Raw genomic sequence first — 12,410 nt, 5'->3', positions numbered from 1 at the left:
GCTAAATATTTGGAGATTTTTCAGAAGTGATTAATATTTTAGAATATGCCTGCTTTGAAAAACTTGAAAATATTCAGAAGAAATGTATAATTCTAGTCAGTCAGCAAATATAATCAAAACGGTATATATATGCACCCCAATGTTCACAGCGTCACCATTTACAGTAGCCAAGACATGGAAGCAGCCCAAGTGTCTGCTGATAGATGAATGGATAAAGAAGATGTGGTGGATACACAATGGAGTATTACTCAGCCATAAAAAAGAATGAAATAATTCCATTTTCAGCAATATGGATAGACCTAGAGATGATCATACTAAGTGAAGTAAGTCAGACAGAGAAAGATGAATATCTCATGATATCACCTATATGTGGAATCTAAAAAAATGATACAAATGAACTTATTTACAAAACAGAAATAGACTCACAGACATAGAAAACAAACTTATAGTTACCAAAAGGGAAAGGCGGGGAGGGATAAATTTGGAATCTGGGATTAACAGACACTGACAACTATACATAAAATAGATAAACAACAAGGACCTGCTGAAAAGTGCAAGGAACTACATTCAATATCTTGTAATAACCTATAATGGAAAAGAATCTGAAAAAGAATATATATATATATATATATATATATATATATATATATATACACACACACACACACACACACATAACTGAGTCACTGCTGTACACCTGAAACACTGTATATCAACTATACTTCAATAAAAAAATAAAAATTAAAAACAGAAAAAACAACCCAGTAGAAAATAAGGTAAAAGGCCAGGATTTCTTTTTCACATTCACTGGGATAATACTGAGCATCTGAAGCTAATTTTACATTACCCACCTGTTCAGAGAAATGATTTCTGTTACATTGTGGCTTCTAAGCCAATGGTTCCCAAACGTTTGTCTGAAACCAACTTTGACTTTTTTTTCATAGGGGCCCCTTTATGCAACTGAAAAGACTGCCCTATATTCCAAGGTTATTTCATGTCTGCCTTTCCTGTGTGCTAAGAAGTGGCCAGAGGAGACTATCTGCAAAGTAAAAGCCCAGCGACCCTGGGCTGGCACCCACATGGCTTTTGGAATGGAACTAGTGTTTGTATTCCAAAAATGTTGGGAATCTCTGTGTCACATTTCAGTCCTGGGGAGTCACCCCGGGGGCTCACTGTGGCACCTGTCAGTACAGAGCAGCTGAGAGTAGATGGAGGCCCTCACTATTGGGGCCTCTATGCAAATGGCCCAGTTATCAAACACAACCAGAGTTTTCTTGGTGTGGTGGCTTCAGCTCTAAAGAGCTTCCAAAACTGGTGGCCCATGGGCCCTGTTCTAGCATGAAATTTTAAGCAAGAGGCACATGAAAAGAGCAAAGCACAGAGTGAAATGCCCCTAGAAATCTGAAAAGGTAAAACAATGAAGACACACGTCTCATCTCACTTGATGAGATGCCTTTCAATACGTAAAATATTCTGCTTTGCAGGAACCCCGCCCACTGGCTTTCCCACGGATATCTTCTTCTCTTTCTACTCGTCCCCTTCCCCATGCTTCTCTTCTTATAGAATTAAGTGGATCTTAGAACACACTCAGTTCAGCAAACCCGTTAAGGTAGTTGGACATGATCTTCAGTAGATGAAAGAATTTAGTTACTAGATTTATAATGTACCATAAACAATGGAAATATCAGTTCAACATGTACTTTTTCTTACTACAAAATGCTCATTTTCTCTCTACAGATGTCAGTGCCTCCAAATTAATGAGCACTATTAGGTGCAAAACATCTCAAGAAGCACTGGAAATTAATTTCCATTAGTTACAAACTGACAGTCAACTACCACCTGCCTTGTAAGACAATAAAAGTTCTGAATGCTCCATTTTGGTCCTCAATTAAATGTTCAAAGTCAGATGGTGAAGAAAAGTGACTGAAGCCATCCAGAAAAATATTAAAACTGGTTTGTGTGTGAAATGATCAAAGGGGATTTCAGATTTTCGCTTGTGGTAGGATAAACAGGGAGGTTTTGAGGATAGACTGAGATTGGCTTTCCATAGTTACAGCAGCATAAGTTGAATAACGAAGAAAGGAAATTCTTTTCATAATATGGTCACGTTCTCTGAGAAGCATAGAGCCCTTTAAAGAGCACATAATTTCAAAAGGTTGAACATAACTATGTGGATGCCGATTAAAGACGGAAATAAACAGCCAGGATGTACTTTCCAATATTCTCACAGCTACTCGGATTTCTGAAGGGAAAACAAATGTTGTGTTTCTCTAGTTTTGTGAATTTATATTTTTAGTTTTCAACATTCTATCAACATTGACTTGAAGAATGGAACCTGTTTAGAATGACTTTTTTTAAATGGTAAAACAAAATAAAAGCAAAGCACAAAAGTTGGGAAAGCAGACTGATGGATAAACAGACAAGAAGCAAAATCAATACCTTGTTACTATGTGTCTTTTGTCGCATTAAAAATCAAGTTCTTACATAAGTTTTGCAAATCTTATCTCTGGGTAACTGTGTGCAGAGCCCATTAACAGATAGGTTATTTATGTACATATACACACATAATATATGTATATGTATACACATAATCTATGTGACATATATGTAGATGCCACTTTCCTTGATAAAATCAAATGTAGGGCTGTCAAGGTTCCCCTTAGAAGGAGACAGTCCTTGAGGAATGACGGACCACGGAAGCCAGTTCTGTCACCCTGGATTTTCTTGGTTTCTCCTTTTCCCTTGGGGGGTTCCCACTCGTGTCTGTTCCCAGCTGTTCCCGTTCCCAGCTCTTGTCTGTTTTTATAATCTTATTCAATACTGGACCCACAAAACTTTCCTTTGATTCCTTTTGAAGCACAAACCCTTCTTTTGATTCCTTCAAACCACTTCCCAGAGCTCTAGAAAGTATCAAGTGGGAAGTGAAAGGAGAGCATGCAGAAGGGAAATAGAGGCAGAGACCCCAAAACGGAGCCCCGAGATTTAGGAGCTTCTGTTCCAGGTCTGTGGGCCACTCTAATCGTCCTTGAGATTCCAAGGAAAGAGGCTGACTCATTGCTGGTTCTCAGCTTGTTTGTAAGGGGCGCTGGTTTTTAATATTCACACTCCTTTGGGGCCCTTCAATATTCTGATCATTTCTTTCACAAGGAAGATGAAGAGAGAGATTTACTTCCTCCCTCCCACCTTCAGCTTAGCTTTCTGCTTCATCCTAAATGACTGTCAAAGAATGACTTCTGGGCTTCCCTGGTGGCGCAGTGGTTGAGAGTCTGCCTGCTGATGCAGGGGACACGGGTTCATGCCCCGGTCTGGGAAGATCCCACATGCCGCGGAGTGGCTGGGCCCGTGAGCCATGGACGCTGAGCCTGCGCGTCCAGAGCCTGTGCTCCGCAACGGGAGAGGCCACAGCAGTGAGAGGCCTGCGTACCGCAAAAAAAAAAAAAAGAATTGACTTCACCTGCAAGATCCTACTCTCTCTTCAGTATGAGAATATCTAAGCCCAACAGACACACAGACACAAACATATGAACCTGGCTGTCAGTGAGAAAATAGAGATGAACCTTAAGGCAGGAAGTAAGATGAATTACTAGCAAAAGTAATACACTGAGGCCTGATAACAACACTGCAAACTCATTATTTGTTTTACTTAGGAATCCAATATGCCATTCCTTTAAACCATCAATTATCTTTATTTTGATGTTATCATTGTACTTATTATTACTGGAGACCTTAATATTAAGACTAGAGTTGCTTGATGTTTCAGAGTTCTGACTTCTAGGGACCCGAGGTGGCCCCCTGAGGCTAAATGGTGTCACCAGAGTTCATCTCTCCTATAAACAGATTGGGTAAAGATTTCATGATAATTAAATTATCGAATGGAACTTCTCAGTTGCTTTGAATCAGGGGAAAGATGTTATTTCTGTTCCTAAAACAGGGAATGAGGGTAGTTGGCTTTAAGTAGAGGGGTTAACGTTAAGTTCTGGAAAGACCGCATCAGGATATATGACAGACACACTGGTAGATCATTAGAGACACAACTTAAGTGACCAAAGACAGATATTCCTGGCTTCATAATGGAGACCAAACCCAGGATCACCACGGCCACCTTCAGAGAGGCTGGGTAGGGGAGGGGGAACCCTGCTGGGAAGAAGGTGTACAACAGCCTTTGCTCCCGTGGGAGGCTCCAGGTAGCGTGGATTTGGCTTTTTGCCCTAAATAAGGCAGAAAAGTCCAGTGGCCCACTTTCGAGAGCAGGGACTTGATTTTCTCAGGCTCCTGTGCACCCCTGGGGGTCTGGCTAGTGCTGGAGGCCCCAATGAGTGGTTGGCTCTTGGACCAGGTGTGAGCTACAGGCTCACCTTCTGAACCTGGGGTAGAGCCTGTTTTACCAAAAGCATGTGGGCTGAGGGGAAGGAGGGGGCTGGTTCTCAGGAGGAAAGCCTGTAAACCAGAAAAACACAAAGCAGAGATGTCTACCATCACAACTGATGGAGTATCTGCTAATGACTCATTAACCAACTAATTAGTACCCTGGGTAGAAGGATGCATCTGGGATGTCGCCATGGTCCCCATGCCAGAACCCGCTTTGGTATAAACGAGGTGAGGGCGTAGTATTACAAATGAGTCTCTCTTTTAGAAATGCAATCGTTCACTCCTACGAGGGATTCCGAAGACAGAAGGCGAAATGAGTAATCTGGGCTCTGGGAGAATCAAGATGGGCACAGACAAGTATTGTGTGTAAACACTGCTTTCCTTTCAGTTGATAAAAGGAATCCTGAAAAGGAGGCTTTTGTAAAACAAACAAAATCCTTTTGCAGTTGGAGTCTTCCCTTCCATCTTCCGATTCTGCTTCCTGGCCGTGAGGGCCCAGGTCTCAGTTTTCCCTCCTCACTGCCCCCGCTGGCCTGTGCTCTGGTCTCCCCAGATGCCCTCCCATCCCTGGCCTCCCAGCAGGGCATCCCCCCGGGATCTGCTCGCCGGTCTTCGCCACTCGGCCGCACGCCGCCTCTGTGCCTTCACCCACTTCTTCCACGTCTCTGACTCCCAAGTGCCATTCTCAGCTCGAGGCTTGGGCCACAGGTGCTCCTGATGGCAGGCGCTGTGCTGGCAGCAGAGAGGCAGTGGTGACAACAGTGGGCCCTTCCCTATGCCAGGAAACGCCCCAAAGACCTTGAGGTCTGAACACGTATCATCTCACAGCAACTTCATGAGGAAGGTGCTTTTATCATTTCCGCTTTACACACATGGACACTGAAGGCAGAGCAGGTGAGCATCACGCCTGGAATCATGACTTGCTGAGAATCCTTTTCCCCTGGGTGTTAGACGCCCTTTACAACCCAGACCTCTCTACTCTTCCCGTGGTGGATGAGAGCCTGCACTGCAGGGCTGCACGAGATCATCACCTGGGCTGAGAGGGGAGAACATTTGAAATTCTACTTATTTACTTAACCAAACAAAATAAAGCAATTCAGAACGATCATACTCCACAGGTAGGCACTGGCCCTCTCACTGGGCTCACATTTCAGATGACAGTGCATTTTTTACTGGAAGCCACAACACAGGAAGGATGACAGTCACACCCTTGCTAGTTTGACCACTATTGCTATTGATGTGTGTCGGTCCATGTGATGTGTGCCGGTCCATGTGAAGTTTTAGATTATATGATCTAGCTTTAAACTAACCCTCCCAATACGAACAAGGTAGCACAAATGATTCAAGCATGGCCAAGGGCTAAGAAAATAGCTTCACTCACCCATCTATCCACACCTGGAGAGATGAACATCAGCCATGTTAACCAGCAAAAACAGTGATAATATACTCAGATCTAACATATTCAACCATATTGCTCTTTCTAAAGAAAAGTTTTTATGATTAAAAGTGTATACTGGTCTTTCACAGCTCCCTAAATGTCTATTGACAGATGAATGAATAAAGAAGATGTGGTATATATATGATGGACTATTACTCCGTCATAAAATAAGTATGAAATAGTACCATTTGCTGCAACATGGATGCAACTAGAGATTATCACACTAAGTGAAGTAAGTGAGAAAGAGAAAGGCAAATGCCATATGATATCATTTATATGTGGAATCTAAAATATGGCACAAATGAACGTATCTACAAAGCAGACTCACAGTCATAGAGAAGAGACATGTGGTTGCCAAGGGGGAGGGGGTGGGGAGGGATGGACTGGGACTTTGGGATTAGCAGATGCAGACTATTATATACAGAATGGATAAACAACAAGGTCCTACTGTACAACACAGGGAACTATATTCAATATCCTGTGATAAACCATAATGGGAAAGAATATAAAAAAGAAAGCATATACATGTATAACTGAATCACACTGCTGTACAGCAGAAATTAACACAACATTGTAAATCAACTATACTTCAATAAAAGAAATTTAAAAATGTAAACTGCAATAAAAACTTTTAATTGTGGTGTTTTATCTTTAACATCCCCTGTTTCAAGTTCTATCTTTAGTGCACATCTATTTTACAGTGTAAATAATGTAATAGTACACTGAAACGTGTAGTTAGTTGAGTAGTGTGTCTCCCCAAAATTCATATCTATTCAGAAGCTCAGAATATGGCCTTATTTGGAAACAGTGTCTTTGCAGATGTAATTAGGTGAAGATGAAGTCATCTGGATTAGCATGGATTCTAAATACAGTGACTGGTGTCTTCATAGGAACAGGATGGGAGACGTGAGACAGAGAGGAAGGTGTAAGTGAAGACAGAGGCAGAGACTGAAGCTCTGCAGGCACATTCAAGGGATGGCAGGGCCACCCCACACCCTTTGGAGGTAGAATGACCCTGCTCAGGCTGTGATTTTTCAGACTTCTGGCCTCCACAACTGTAAGAGAATACATTTTTGTTGGTTGAAGCCACCCAGTTTGTGGTAATTTGTATGGCAAGACAGCCCTAGGAAATTAACATACCATGTTCATAATTTATAAGTAAAAAAATCCGCATACAGAGATGCAAGCTAACATTTCTTGCTGACTCGGTGGGTGGACAGCTGCCCTCCCAGCCCAACCAGGCTGGAGTACTTCAAACAGGCACCACCCCCAACTTCCAGCCCTCTTTTCTTTTCAGCTAGAGAGCTTTCTCTCCCATTTTTTCATATGTAAATATCAGCTATTCCTCAAGGTTCCGGCAAAGCACTCAATTCCGCCTCTGTACTTCTATCACATCTGTCTTATTTACCCAATGCACTACAGTCATTTGTGGATATACCTTTCTCTCTCACATACCTTTAAAAGCTCCTTAAAGAATGAAGCTCTTTTCATGCTATCATTGCACCTGCAGAGTTCACCCTACAATATTCCCCAGAAAAGTCACCGAGAACACATGTGCCTTCAGATGGACCTGGAGGGAAGAGTTTAAAGGAATGAGAGCTACAGAGCTGTGTCCCTGCCCAGCTCTGGCCATGTGTTGAAAAAACCTCGCTGAGGACATATATGTGTGCTTTTCATATTTCCAAGTGGCATGAGCAGTGCATTATAATAATCATGCTGGATAACAAAACTGGAGTCTGAAGTATCAAATAATGGAATCACCCAACAAGAAGTGAATGTAAAGTCCCTCATTTAAGTTAAAAAGAAAATTATATATATATATATGTATATATATATATATATATAATTTCATTATATATATAATAGAATACTACTTAGCCATTAAGAAAAAGAATGAAATAATACCATTTGCAGCAACATGGATGGGCCTAGAGCTTATGAAACTAAGTGAAGTAAGTCAGACAGAGAAAGATTAATACCATTTGATATCACTTATATGTGGAATCTAAAATATGACACAAATGAACTTATTTACAAAACAGAAACAGACTCACAGACATAGAAAGCAAGCTTATGGTTACCAACAGGGAAAGGGGGTAGGGGAGGGATACATTAGGAGTTTGGGATTAGCAGATACACACTACTATATATAAAATAGATAAACAACAAGGTCTTACTCTACAGCACAGGGAACTATATCCAGTACCCTGTGATAAACCATAATGGAAAAGAATATGAAAAAGAATATATATACATGTATATAGATAACTGAATCACTTTGCTGTACACCTGAAACATTGTAAATCAACTATACTTCAATAAAAAAATAATAATAAATTTTAAAAAAGTCTCACTGAGAACCCACTGAGAAGGCGCTGGGGGGAGGAGTAATAACTGTCCTCAGGGCTGTCTCTGAAGAAGGGATAGACGTATTCTAACGTGACTGCAAAGGTCAGAAACAAGGTCAGGGAGTGAACTTACAAGGGGTGAAGATTTCAATATAAATGAGTGTACAAGGCTTGAATTATTCAAGAAATTAATAAAATGCTTCAAGAGATGGTGAGTGGCCCACTTCGAGAGGCATTCAAACAGAGACTGAATGGCCAGTTGTTGGGCTTGCTTTTGGCCTAACTGAATAAATGACATCCAAGTGCTCTTCACACTGAGGGTCTTTAAATTGCAGATGCTGTATTGTTTCCCCCTCTGACATTTCCCCAGTTAAATAAATGATTATTGAACATTTAAAGTGAAAAGCAAACTCCCCAGAGGTTCACCACCCCAGAACTGAACTAGGAAGAATATTATGACTGTTTTATTGCAAACACTTCAGACATGTTACCTAAATGACATAATAATGGCACTTTAAACTTTAATAAAGATGCTAAAAGTATTTTTTAAATCTTCACCTTTAAAAAGGCATCTTTGTATATATTTTGTTTCCTGAGCATTCATTTCACTATATGCTATGTGTGGTTATGGTGTGGGCAGGTAAGCAATGAAAAAAAACCCAGCATTTGGAAAACATTCTTAACCTAGGTTTACCTAATGATATTTATAAGCAGTATTACTTAATAATATATACTAAACAACATCCAATAATAAAATAATTTTAGTAATACACTAGGTAATTCCTTAAAAGTACATATTTTTAGATTATTGGTCAAATACAGTGGCTTGAAACAAAACATGGAGAACAAGTTTGATAGAGCCAACTGAAAATGCAGTTGCTAATTTGGGCTCAAATTCAGCATAAAGATGTGTCATTGCATATATTTCTCTGTTACACTACATAACAAAAAGAAGATAGAATTTTATTGTGAATCATGTTTACAGTAAGTTAGATTCCTTTAGCATGATTGAAAAACTGCTTTTGAGGTAGTTTACATCAAGGATTACAATATCCTGAAAAGGGATTAATCCAACTTGATTAAAAGATGCCATTCATGCTGCAACCTACACATTAAGTTATGTCAGTAAATGTCTTAGCCATAACTTTTCTTCTTTTATAGACAAGAACATTTATAGCACCATTAGTACACCAGGTACATCAGTCTTGCTTTTTTTCTGGTTATTTCATCAATCACATTTTCAAAATAAGGATGCTATGACTTATCACTCCCAACATCACTGAGTTGGGATGAGTCCTTTCATATAATTTAAAGATTTGTATTTGGCCTACATGTTTAAAAGGACTGTATAAAACTCAACATCTGGTATAATACCAACAACGTATTAGCTGTGATAATTCTTAAGAAATTCACATTTTATGGAAGATAACATGCAATTAACAAATAAAAATTTCTCAGCAAACATGGCTGTAAAGCAAACATTATATATATAAATTTTTTTTTCAAAGTGATTGCTGACTTAAAAAGGCAATCAGATTCTACCATCTCCTTGTATAAAAGGTTTCTGTGCATTCTTTGCTGGAGTACAGTAGGGACAATAAAAAGTGAAAAGTCCAAAGTTTTGCCCTGATCTATATGACTCAGCCAAGTAAGCTAGAAAAACCTAACCCTTCAGAACCAATCCTTTCATATCCTATGGCTTAGAAAAAATTTTTAAAAATTGTTTTAAAGAATATATATATGTATAACTGAATCACTTTGCTGTACACCTGCAACTAATGCAACACTGTAAATCAACTATACTTCAATTTAAAAAAATAAATTAAAAAATAAAATAAAATAGCCTAAATAAATAAATAAATGTCATCAAAATATCAAAGAAAAAAAAGATAAGGGGGAATTTCTGGTTTCAAGTCTAATGACTGAATTGGGGCTACCTTGATTTCAAATTCTTATTTTAAAATGGATGATTTGCTTGAAAACTCCTCACTGAAGCTCCTTAATAGAGAAAAGATACTGGTCTGCAATAAGACAGGTAGGCAGATAGTATAAGAGAAAAGAAAGGAAAAACAAAACAAAGACCACATATCCATAAGCAATTATCAGAGAGACCAGACCTGTTTAGACAATTTGTATCATTTCCTTCATTCCTTCATTCACTCCTACACACAGAAAACTGGTGCTATCATTTACTCATCCTCCAAGAAAATCACAAAAGATGTGAGTACAGTCTTTCCTTTTCCTTTTTATTTTTTATAAAGAAATATAAATGCCCATGCCAATACGTGCCCCGTGTCTTAAAAGTGTGGATTCTAGCCGGTGTACCCACAGGTCACTTATTCCAATTCTCCATTTATTTAAGGCACAAAATATGGGGATATCAGTTTGCTCCCACAAAGGAGAATTAAGTTAAAGATGTAAGGAGGGCTTCCCTGGTGGCGCAGTGGTTGAGAGTCCACCTGCCGATGCAGGGGACATGGGTTCGTGCCCTGGTCTGGGAGGATCCCACATGCCGCAGAGCGGCTGGGCCCGTGAGCCATGGCCGCTGAGCCTGCGCATCCGGAGCCTGTTCTCCGCAACGGGAGAGGCCACAACAGTGAGAGGCCCGCGTATCACACACACACACAAAAAAAAAATAAATAAAAATAAAAAATAAATAAAGATGTAAGGAAAAGTGCTTTGAGAATTGTAATGCGCTATAAATACATGTTTGCAATGGCAAAGAGGCTTACATGGTCTGGCATTTAATGATAAATAAAACTTTAACAAATTCTCTTCAAAAATGTATGTATAAAAGCTTGAAAGAAGTCTAAAAGCTGGAAAAGTTTAAATCATAAGCTATAATGCTGAAATAAACAATTTTGAACCCCCAAAGTAAAAGATACCCATTCTAGTAATATTCACCTAGGAAGAACCAAAATTCATTATTCAAAAGAAGATGCAAAAATGTTATCATAAAAGAAGCATTAGATTGTGGACTAGAATTTTAGATTAGATTTGGGCTGTCTCAATTAAATCTGAACACTTTGACATATTCTTTTATTTTAAAAAAAAGCTCTACAAGAAAGGCATTATTGTATTTTATATACCCATTTTGCATAATGCCAGGTTATTATTATTAGTTCCTTTTACATTAAGCCATAATAATTCAGTTCTGGCTCTAGATCTGGTTCTGTTTGTTTTGCTTCTATACCTGACCTTAGGATGGTGGTATGATTTTTTTTCAGAATTAACACATATGTAAAGCCAATGCTTAGCATTCTTAAAAATAACATAGTAAACTGTAATTCCTATAACACTGATTTGTATATAAGTTTACACCTACAAAAGGTCAGTGGACAGTATACTCTTACTCATTCTAACATTTCTTATTGGTGTTTCTCTTTTTTCGTTTACAGTGGGCACTCAATAAATATATGTCACATAATCCGTAACTTAAAAAGATAATAGCCATGATGATACACTGAAAGAAGAAAAAAGGCTATAAAAGTGACAGTAACATAAAGTGAGAAGGCTATGCCATTTAATAAAATAAAATGCATTTAATACACATTATAAAATAAAGTAGTGAAACTGTAGCTAGAGAAACATAAATTTGGGTTCCTATCAAGCCAAATTCCCCTAATATGAAATTTTAAAACCTTTCCACGGAAGATTAAATGCTTAGCCTCAATTTAAGTATACAATGTTAAATAAAGCGATGCGAATCCAATTATGTATTTTTCTATTTAGCATTTCCTAAGAGTTTACTTCTATTTCTACATGTTTTCAATATCATGTCTAGAAAAATTATTTAAAAATAGAGAGTGCTGGGGGAGGGATGGATTGGGAGTTTGGGGTTAGCAGATGCAAACTATTATATATAGAATGGATAAACAACAAGACCCTACTGTAGAGCACAGGCAACTATATTCAATATCCTGGGATAAACCATAATGGAAAATAGTATAAAAAAGAATGCATATATACGTATAATGGAATCACTTTGCCGTACAGCAGAAACTAACACAACAGTGTAAATCAACTATACTTCAATTAAAAAATAATAAATATTGCATAAAGAAGGAAAGAAAGAAATAGAGAGTGTTGCGGTGTTGTTATCTGAAGAACATTCTACCCACACATGCCAAGATTACTGAAGGATCTGGGGCAGATTGCAGGACCAAGACGATAGAGATCCCTGTTTCGGCTGAAAATCGAGAGAAGCAGGATGCCGGACAATGTAAGTATAAGAATTCTTATTTCTAGTAGTTAAC

General features: G+C 38.7%; 1 protein-coding gene across 4 annotated transcripts in view; it reads right to left on the bottom strand.

Moving 5' to 3' along the window:
• The window catches only part of CTNND2 (catenin delta 2), a gene marked incomplete at both ends in the record, with an annotated part of 950,049 nt that overhangs the window by 375,987 nt on the left and 561,652 nt on the right, over positions 1-12,410 (bottom strand). The window lies entirely within an intron of this gene.

Source organism: Hyperoodon ampullatus, assembly GCF_949752795.1.
Source record: "Hyperoodon ampullatus genome assembly, chromosome: 4".
NCBI lineage: Eukaryota > Metazoa > Chordata > Mammalia > Artiodactyla > Ziphiidae > Hyperoodon > Hyperoodon ampullatus.
This window is presented reverse-complemented; position numbering and strand designations above follow the sequence as displayed.